At 42.9% G+C, this 10665-nt stretch overlaps 1 protein-coding gene and 1 pseudogene across 1 annotated transcript in view; both read left to right on the top strand.

Moving 5' to 3' along the window:
* The window catches only part of LOC110115763, a 12719-nt gene extending 4649 nt beyond the window's left edge, over positions 1-8070 (top strand). The window contains exon 2 of the mRNA XM_020849124.2: positions 7935-8070. The gene's annotated coding sequence lies outside the window, so the exon portion shown is untranslated. The remainder of the gene's footprint in view (positions 1-7934) is intronic.
* On the top strand, positions 7233-8491 carry LOC110115764 (annotated as a pseudogene).
* The last annotated feature ends 2174 nt before the right edge of the window (positions 8492-10665 follow it).

Below are 10665 nucleotides of genomic sequence, written 5' to 3' on the forward strand. Positions count from 1 at the left end.
GTTAGGTGAGCTGGGGAGGTAGGGAGCATCGGCGTCGGTACAGGTTTGCTGTTTTGAAGACCAGCAAAGCAAAGGATGTCCCGTGCATATGGTGCCTGATGCAGCAGGAGGCCTGAGGGTTGCTGAAGAACCTGGATGCCGAGGAAAGTGCGAACTGGGCCCAGCTGTTTAAGTGAGAATTCCTGGTCAAGATGACTTGTGAGTTCTTGAATGGCCACTGAATTGTTACCAGTGACGAGAAGGTCATCCACGTAGAGAAGGAGAAAGATGTGAACTCCATTCTTGTTAAAGCAGAGAAGGGAGGGATCGGATTTGGAGAAGACAAAACCGAATTTGAGGAGTGAATTTGTGAACTTGGTGTTTTCTAGGGGCTTGCTTGAGGCCGTAGAGGGCTTTATGGAGTTTGCATACATGCTGTGGGTGATCCCGATCAATGAAGCCCGGTGGCTGGAGCATATAGACTTCATCGTGTAGTTCTCCGTGCAGAAATGCGTTGGAGATGTCGAATTGCAGCACTGGCCATTGATGTTGTAAGGAGATGAGTAGTAGTACACGGACAGTGGGAATTTTAGCCACATGGTTAAATGTTTCGTGAAAATTGATACCGAATTCCTGACCAAAGCCCTGTGCGACCAGTCTGGCCTTATGGCGATCTAGCTCACCAGTCGGTTTATGTGTGAGACGGAAAGTCCATTTGCAGCCGAGCACATTCAAGTGAGGCGGCGGGGGAACTAGAGACCAAGTGCCTTGCTTTTGTAGAGCAAGGAATTCCTCCGACATGGCAGCTCGCCAGTGAGGGGATTTAAGAGCTTGAGAGTAGGAGGTGGGTAGTAGTTCTAAGGATGGAGTCGTAAGGAGGTCGAAGATCTGTTTGGGCCGTTTGATGCCATCCTTTAGTTGTGTCTGCATAGGATGTATGGATGGCAAGGGAGGTGGAAGAATGGGAGAAACAGATGAGTGAGTTGGGCTGGGAGATTCAAGTGTGCTTGGGGAAGGCGGTGGTGGGGAGGAGGTGGGTGACAAGTTGATGTCAGTGGTGTTAGTGATTGGGCATGAGTGGAGTGGTGATGGGTAGGAGAAGTGATGGGGGTAGATTGGTGTCCTGAGAGGATGGTGAGGTAGAGACTGTAGGGGAGGGTGGCATGAATGGGAAACTGGTCTCGTGAAATTGGACGTGGCGGGAAACATGGAGTTGATTGGTTTGAATGTTGAGGCACTTGTAGCCTTTGTGAGAGGAGGAGTATCCCAGGAAAACACATGGTTGAGAGCGGGGATGAAGTTTGGATGGGGTGATGGGATAGAGCCAGGGAAAGCAGAGGCATCCGAATGTTTTTAGATAGGTGTAGTCGGGTGGTCTGTGATAAAGGAGTGTGTAGGGAATGGCATTGTTACAGGCTGTGGTGGGTAAGTGATTGATAAGGTAGTTGGAGGTTGTGAGGGCGTCAGCCCAGTATTTATGGGGAAGATTAGATTGATGGAGGAGAGCACGGGTTGTGTCTAGGAGCCGACGATGCCTGCGTTCAGCTATGCCATTTTGTTGAGGGGTGTAAGGACGGCATAGAGGCCGTTACGGTTGTGACCACGGATGAGGGTGCGGTTGTCCTTGAGATCCTTGATGAGAAATCCATGAGAGTCAAAAGAGATAGAGCAGTTATTATCATAGGCGAGTTTATGAATTGAGAGTAGATTGTGAGAGAGCTTTGGGACATGTAGAAGTTGACGAAGGTGAAGCTTACGGTTTGAGTCGGGAATAGGTAGCAGACCTTGTCCAGTGTGATGGATGGGAAGTGAGCTGCCATTAGCGGTGGAAATGGTCTCAGGTTCAGTGTAAGGGGAGTACTGCTGCAGATTGTTGAGGTCAGGGGTGAGATGTGTGGATGCGCCGACTGGAGTCGAGAACCCACTCGTTCAGAGAAGTTGGTTGTGAGCTTGTCAGCAGGGCCTTAGGAGAGGCATTGGATGACGCAGTTTAGTTCTCATTGTAGCGATGCCAGCAGGAAGAGGCAATGTGGCCCAGCTTACCGCATATCTGACATGTCGGTCTGGTGGTGTCGCTGCGGTTGGTGGGGTTATTTGGTCTGAAGGGAGCTCCTCGACCCCTGGAGCCTCTGTAGGAAGAGCGACCGCGTGGGGCGATGCTGCGGTTGGTGGACAGAGCTGTGTAGTCTTGTGTAGTGGAGCCGTCGAGATGCAGGTCGGTCTGAAGGTGAATCTCCTCACTGCAAAGCAAGTTGTACATTACATCTAAGCTCAGGGGAAGCTTGCAGGTTCTGATGGATGTTTTGAATGGATTGTACGATGGTGGGAGTCCATTCAGTATATGGAGTATGATTTCTTCGGGATCTAGAGAGGATCCGGCAGCTGAAATGTTGCCCACAAGCGATTTGATTTTTGCAAGGTATTGGTTCATGCTGAGATCTCATATCTGGATATGATACAGCTCGTTTTTGAGCTGTATCACTCGTGATCTGTTAGAGGGTTGAAGTCGGAGCTCCAGAGTGATCCAGATGTCTCTCGCAGTGGAGAGAGTGAGAATGTATGTTGAGACGCGCCGGTGGAGGATTGAGCTACTAGGGATCTGTCATGTTGGCACTGGAGTGCAATCGACCTCAGAGTGACTTCTCTGATACCATGAAAGATTTTCTGCAAGGAGAGAGATAGAGAAGATGAATAGTAAAACAGAGAAGCTAAGTTAAAGAATGCGTTTGCTTCATCTTTGTATTCAAGCCATGTCTTTGCTGTTACAATGGTGCTGTATATATAGTAAGATGAGCAAGTTTGCTCATGATATATTTTGGTTGTTGACGGCAGAGCCGTTGGCACCAGTGATGGCAGAGAGAGTGGGGAGCGCCAGTGGCAGGTTTGTTGATGGTTGTTGATGATGAGGTTGCAGTGTGCTGGAGGTACAGTGTAAGAGTGTGTTAACAGGATCGAGGAATAAGAAAGATTCATTCGCGGAGCAGATGAAGTTTGCGGCTCTCACGGAGGCTATAATTGCTCTGTTATTGCGTTTTCTCCCATTGTGTTTGAAACAGAATGAGAACTGTGATTGCCTATAAGGATTCCAAGTATGCCATTCGTCGGGTGGAGAAACAGGATCTGGCATATTTGTCCAAGAAGGTCGAACTTATTTTTGGAGGCTTTTGCAGCTTCTTGATTCAAGAAAGGGAACAGTGAGGAGCTTTGATCGCAAGATACAAAGTCGATACTGCGGCTTTGGCTGTTTGACAAGAATCGGACTGGCGAACGGAAGGTAATTTGTCCGAGTATGTGAGGCGAAGTGAAGGTTTCGGATTCAAGATTGCAGTGAAAGATCAGTTTGGATCTGTGAGGTAGAGTAGTCCTGTTCTTAAGGAGCAGTGCCGGGAGTGTGGGGCGCTTGGAGGTGCGAGGTCGTGCGTCGGTGTACGTGCAGGGTGTGAGATTGTGATGAGCGGAGCGTAGGTGAAGGTGCAGGGCTCGGTGCACGGGTGGATACGCGTAGGATGTGGTCAGAGTCAGACCACACGAGTGCAAGGCGCAGGAGACTCAGGGCGCGGGCACGAGGCGCAGAAAGAACGACTGGATTGATCAGTATGCGAGTCTGAAGCTAGAGGAGAAACATGTGGAGAAGAACCTGTTATCCTTGGGTTGTTCGGTCAGGCTTAAATGAGGGAGAATGTAGAGATTTATATTCAGGTAGAGTTTCGACCAAGGTGGTGAATTATAGGAGCATGTTGAAGCATCAAGAATCTCTGGGAGGCAAGATTGTCGAGATCTTGGGATTGGACAGGTGGATCTTACGAAGTCGCAGGTATGAGCGCGGACAGGTGTCCAGGGCTATCAGTTGGCTTGCAACAAGTTCGAGTTCTTGTGAGGAGTGGTTCTTTATTTTTTGTAAAACTAAATCAAAGTAGAGATTATTATATATTGATTTAATTTTAGGTTAAGTTATTCCCTCGATTACCACAACAATGTAATCTCTATAAATAGAGGCATTGTATGTTGTATTGATTTGGGAGAAAATCTGAATAAACTTAGTTTTATTTCCTCCAAATTATGTGTATTCCCTCTCCTCCCTCTCTCTCTTGCAAGAAGAGCTCAAGATGAGCTCTCAAGATCTTCCTCCTAGATCCTACATTTATAATATAAAATTTAAAATTTGAAGTTAAATCGATCTAGAAAGTGATATGGATTGATAAATTGGTTGCAAAAATAAATTATGATCAATTCCAAACAATGGATCATAATTTCTTTTTAAATATAACATCTATGAGTTTTGCTTTCCCTACAAATAATTTTGTTCATTAGGAGACCTAAAATGTGTCTATGCTACATAATATGTGGTAAAACGATAAATTTTTGAGATCTCACTCTCTCCTTCTCTCACATTCTTCATATCCTTTCACGCACACATATACACACCTTTTTGAAGTTACAATCACAGAAAAACTATTAGAATGAAACTAACTCAGCAGACTGTTCAGTTGAATTTTGTCTCATAGTGGGTCCATAGCAGTGTAGCGCTAGCTATAATCACAATGCTTCGGCACTGAGGCGTCTATCTCAAAGGGGACCCATAACGCCTTCACATTGAATCATGATGCTATACAGAAAAAAAAAAAAAAAATTCAAGCCCTTCGCCCTCAATACCCCCTTGCAAGGGCACACTGCCCCCTACAAATCCCCAACAAGTCCTTCGTCATACTAGACATATGAAATTAAGATGTGAGTCAACAATATTCTATTTATCTGCACAATCATATTTCACAATAAACCAACAAAGCCCACAATAGACGTGGCTTATGCATAGGTTTTATTGATGATGTACAAAAATTACATTGCAGACATGAGAACAATTGCATTCGTCATATGATTATAGAAAGCCAACAAATTTATTTAACTTGAACGTTTACTGAAAACTTATAAAATATATTAATCAAACTAAATAATTTTAAATTTTCTCTACGTAAAACGAAATTAATCATTTTATTTAGGTGCAGAATTTCATCTCAGAAAAAAGCTTACGGTAAATCAATGTAAGCTACATGTAGAAAAGTAGTTGTTTGAATTCATAGACAAAGGTAGGTTTTCCGGTTGGCGTACGGTTTACTAGTGCGTTCTAGTTTGTGGGCTTTTTAAAATTATTCTTGGTCCTGTGGGCTTAGTAACGAATTTGTGGCCCACTAAACAACATCAGCACGCAGGCTTCGCTTTCTCGGTCCAATTGCTATTTACAAGCTCAATCTAACGTTGATCACCATCAACGGCATCATGGGCCGGTTCGTCATCGTCGAACAGTCCAGCCATTTTCATCATGACCTTTCTGACGTAGGGTTCCCGATGAGAAATAATTGTTTTTTTTCTTCTTAAACCTATACTATGTCATTATAGGATCTCTCTCTATTTATATACCATAATATTTCTTAAAAACTAAAGACATGAAAGTAATAATTCATCATTATATAATCACATGATATTAATCTTTCAGATAATCTTTGTTGCGTCCCGAAATATTCGCAGCGGTAGAGAGTTATAAAGTTTAACGTCTTAGCTTTATATAAAGATCAAGCACATAACGCATACAGATAAGAAGAGACGGTGCAATATTCATAAAGGCACCAAGGTTTTTACGTGGAAAACTCTAAAAAGAGAAAAATCACAGGGCCTAGCCCAGTTTGAATGAATCTACTAGTATTTTGCAGTTGATTACAAATGAGGCCTTGTATTGGGAGGGAAGGTCTTAGCTTGATGTAACAAATATACATAATACAAAGTTTGTTGACGTGTTCGTTTGGTCGGAAGGATCATTGTCAGTAGGCGACGGAGGTCAGAAAGAACATTATATGGCGACGAAGGTTAAAAGAACCGTAGTCGACGGGTGACGGAGGTCAGAAGGACCGTAGTCAGTGGGCGACGATGAAGGTCATAAAGATCGTTGTCTAGTGATAGAGGTCAAAAGGATCTTAGTCGGTTGGTGACTGAGATCGGAAGGACCGTTGTCAAGGGATAGAGGTCAGAAAGTCCGTAGTTAGCGGGCGACGTAGGTCGAAAGGACCGTAGTCGATGGTTGACATTGGTCAGAACGACTGTTGTCTGGTGAAGGAGGTCGAAAAGACCATTAACTAGCAGAAATCCAGTGTCGGGTAGAAATCCTGCAATGGATGGGAATCCAATATCTGGTACAAGTCCGACGACGGGAAGAAGTCTGACTTCGAGAAAAAATCTGGTCTTGGATAGGAGTCCGGTGACAAGTAAAAGTACGACGATGGATAAAAAATCTAGCGATAGGTGAAAGTTCTACGTCGGGTAAAGTCCGACGAAAGTCCGGCAACAGGCAGAAGTCCAGAGACTGGTGAAAGTTCAATGTCGGGTGGATGTTCGATGTCAGCTAGAAATCCGGTGATGGACGGAAGTCTTGTGTTTGATAGAAATCGGTGACGGGCCGAAGTCCGACATCATTGATGGCTGGGAAGAAATCCGACGTTAGTTGGTGGTTGGCCAGAAATCTGGCTTCGATCGGCTACTGGGAAGAAGTCCGGCATTAGTCAGCTGTCGGGTGGAAGTCCGGGCGGTGGTCGAGGAGGAGTCGGATGGCAAGATAACTCCAATTTCTCTTCTTTGTTCTCCTCCTCTTCATTGTTTGGCCCCTTCTTCCTCAACTCTTCAATGAATATGAGGAATCTATTTATAATTTTCTGATAGTGACATGATCAGTAAATAGGAGAAAGTTCAAGGGCAAATTGTGGATGGTTTGAATGAATTGCCGATGTTGATTCTCTTGATCATAGACTGTTTATTAGGGATTTGAATGTCTTAATGATATCAGAATTTGGCGATCTAGAGTTTGTTGGATTCGTCTTGCCGAGCCGCTGTATTCGATTATAAGCATGTCACGTTTGAAAACCGTTTGGTAATCCAAATTATGGTCAGAACTTTCTGAATGTGCTCCTGGTCTTCGATTTGGACCCATTTGATATCTGATTGAGCCGAATTTGGTGTCATTGGGTTCATAATATTGATACATTCAGTTCGATTGTAAGTTTGCTTAAATCAGAGTTCGTATGATCCCAAATTTAATTTCGAAAGTTTCCACCTTGATTTTGCTTCAAGATTCATGCCTGATCAAGAAAATTATTTGATGATATATCAATTAAAACATTGACTGATAACCTTTAATGTAACAAAATTTAGTTCACAAGGCTTTATCTAAGTATGATAACATAATTGGTCATGGCCTATGGCCATCTAATAACTAGCAAACCGTTGACTAAGCCAAACTATTTACCACTCACAACCTTTTGTCGATGTTATGGCCCCTAAAAAGCATGACTGAGTTAGAAAGCACGATGCTGCCAGCGAAGATTTCAATCAGATCGATCAGGCATAGAGTCATTCTTAGGTCTCTCTCATCATCAATTGCAGACAGTTAAGCACAAACTGCAATAATAGAAATTCTATTACTTTAGAATAAAATAACGCCAGATCTTTATATAGGGATCCCTCTTTCCTCTCAAAAACAATTAGCGTCCTTCATCTTCTTGGCTTCTCTCTCTTCTCTCTCGCTTGCTGAGTGGCAAAAGATGGCAAGTCGCACTACTTGCACAGTAATGGGAGCCATTCTTCTCTTATATCGAGCTGCATTGACCTCGGCCACTGAGTACATAGTCGGGGAGTCGTCTGGATGGACTGCTGGTGTCGATTTCTCTTCATGGACAAACGGGAAGATATTTGTCGTTGGAGATAGTCTGTGTTAGTACATTTTTATCACATATCTTATATTTGAAAAAAATAATAGAAAATTATATTAACAAAGCTTCAAAGTTGCATTGTGTTTCATGCTCAAATGCATAGAAAGCTTATGGTTCATCTACGTATTAGATCGATTAAGAATATTTATTACGCACAAACGAATGAATGATAGATACTCTGCTTTGTTAATTAATTCATGGCAGCCTTCAACTACGCACCTGCAACACACACCGTCAACGAGGTGAAGGCGAAAGACTACAAGAGCTGCACAGCAAGCAACTACCTTTCCACTGACAGCAGCGGCTCAACAACAATACGCCTCAAGAAGGCCGGCACCCATTACTTCGTTTGCAGCATTCCTGGTCATTGAAGCTCAGGGATGAAGCTCGCCGTGACCGTCGTCAATGCATCGTCTTCTTCCCCTTCTCCCTCCCCCTCCCCCTCGCCCACCCCTCCCTTGGCTTCTTCAACCATCCCAGCCCCAACCCAGGCGGCTTCGTCGAGCCCCGCAGAAAGTAAAAAGCCAACCAACACCTCCGCTGGACACCGGAACGCTCAATCATTGGTGTCGGCCTACTTGTTGAGCCTGCTCATTCTGAGTATTCTCTAAAGACTAGTCAGGCCGGAGGCAGTGCTTTGTTTTGTTCGTAACTTCATATATTAGTATTTTTTGGCTAGGGAGCTGGTTTTTTTTTTGGGAGATTTACATACATACAATTTAATACTATTCTATTTACATATTTAACACCTAAAACTTTAATATTACATACATACCACCCATAGTTCATTTGAGGTCTCTTCTCTTACTGATGTATCTTTTGCTGTTTCAATACAAGGGCTAAGCCCAATTATTCCCAAAAAAAAAAAAAAATTTGAGGTACAGTGAGACACACAATTCTCTTTGGCCTATTGGTTGAGAACTTAGGCTTCTAACTAAGAGGTTCAAGATTCGAGTCCATGTGTATGCGTTGTGTGTGTGAATTTGTCTTAAATGACCTAAATGTCCCAAAAAAAAATGTATAGTGAGATTTTTTTCAGAAAAGAAATTGTGTAACTTTTATGAGTGGGAGCCAAAGTGGCTTTTGCAGCCTATGTGAGCTGTCGTCTCTTTCGGAAAGAGCCAGCCAGCTTTTTATTTTTTATTTTGTCTGTGTAATATTGTCGGGGGTCCGTACTGAAGAATGATTTGAGATAGCTGAGTAAATTTCGGGTAACAGGTCCGATTCGGGTCAGACTCAAAATTGATCCCGCATTTTTCAGGTTTGGGTCGACCCGACTCGTTTTTGCAAACGGGTAGATTTTGTGGACCCGAACCAGACCCGCGGACAAGGCAACTAAAGCGGAACTGCCCCGCGATAGCAGTGGGCCGACGGGGCGACGACAATTGAAGCCAGCTGAAGCCGACGGAAGCGGGACGTGCAATGCGGAACTGATGCGGGACGCAGGGCGCGCTCGAATGCAGGACCCGTAACCATCACGCAGAACTAACGCAGGGCAGCCGGGGCAACCGGGCAGTCGAGGCGGGGTCATTTCGAGCAGACGAGCTTATGTGTTATTCCGAGTCATTTCAGGTTATTCCCGGGTTTTCGTGTCAACCCGAACCCGACTCTGTTTTTCAAACGGGTCGGTTTTCCAGAACCGAGCCCGCCCCGCTTTGGGTTCGGGTCAACCCAAATCCAAAATTTTCGGGTCAGATTCTAGTCTGGTCCAATATTTACTCCCCTAATTTGAGGTAAAAATTATTGTCTGATTGGATAGCTTGTCGAGGCCAATAAGCTTACGGATTAAAAAATAAGTTGTTAATTTAACAAAATTGTAAAAATAAATCTTTAAAATTCCGCCAATATTAATTGTTATTAATTTGTCTGCTTCCACCGCCTATGTGAATTTTACGAGAAATTATTAGGTACGGAGTGCGGACGGGAGAACCGTCTGTACACTAGTATAAAACAGTGTTCGATACCGTTCGGTACCACTCGGTACCGCTGGGTACCGCTCGTTACTCTGTGTCTGTGCAGACGGTTCTCACCCCGTCTGCACTCCGCACCTAATAATTTTTCGAATTTTACGAGCTAAGTAATTTAGTCCTATCTTTCTTAGAAAGGGGACAACAGAAGAATTAAAACTGAATAAAAACATATTTGCTAGCCAATAAAAATCTTGATGTCATTGTAGTTTTTCTAGCCTTTTGGTTTTAGAAAGATAGATCTTGAGATATGATAATAAAGATAAGTAAATGTGTGATAGGAATTATTAGAAATTATATCACTCCATTCTTTCCAAATATAATAAACGAGTCATAAAATTCCAAGTGTATGAGCATTTGCAACTTAAGCATTATTATCAACATTATCATCCACGAAATAAAAAAATCTTAGGAGGTAGCAAAAAAGAAGGAAATATAGGAAGAATTTTTCTTAAGAGATTATGTGATAAATCACATTGAAAAAACGGTTGCCTGCTACTCTAAGGGCAACCTATCACAAAGTGGACATAGCCTATTTATCAAAATTTTCATTATAGCAAGAGCATCAATAGTTTTAAGACCACCAACAAGAGCAAGCATTTCCACCAGAGTCTGAATACAGATAACTGTTCGGTTTTGTGATTGTGAAAAGTAAAATCACAATAAAAGCAAAGAAGTGAATAACAAAAGCACAATTGTGAACAGTATTTATACATTTGTTGTTCACAGTCACAAAACAGAACAACTCTCTATGTCCAGACTGTGTAAAAATTTCTCGTTTTCTAGAGGTGTTATTTTAGGAGAGAAGAGTGAGGTTTTTTGAAAGATATGTTTAAATAAATTATAATTTATTAATAAATATTAAAAATGGTATTAAATTATAATAACTTTAAAATTAGTTTTGTTGCGTCCTGGAGTATTTGCGGCGGAAGAGAGATATAAAGTTTAATGTCTTAGAATTGTACGAA

The sequence above is a fragment of the Dendrobium catenatum genome, unplaced genomic scaffold, assembly GCF_001605985.2.
Source record: "Dendrobium catenatum unplaced genomic scaffold, ASM160598v2 fragScaff_scaffold_262, whole genome shotgun sequence".
In the NCBI taxonomy this organism is placed as follows: Eukaryota; Viridiplantae; Streptophyta; class Magnoliopsida; order Asparagales; family Orchidaceae; genus Dendrobium; species Dendrobium catenatum.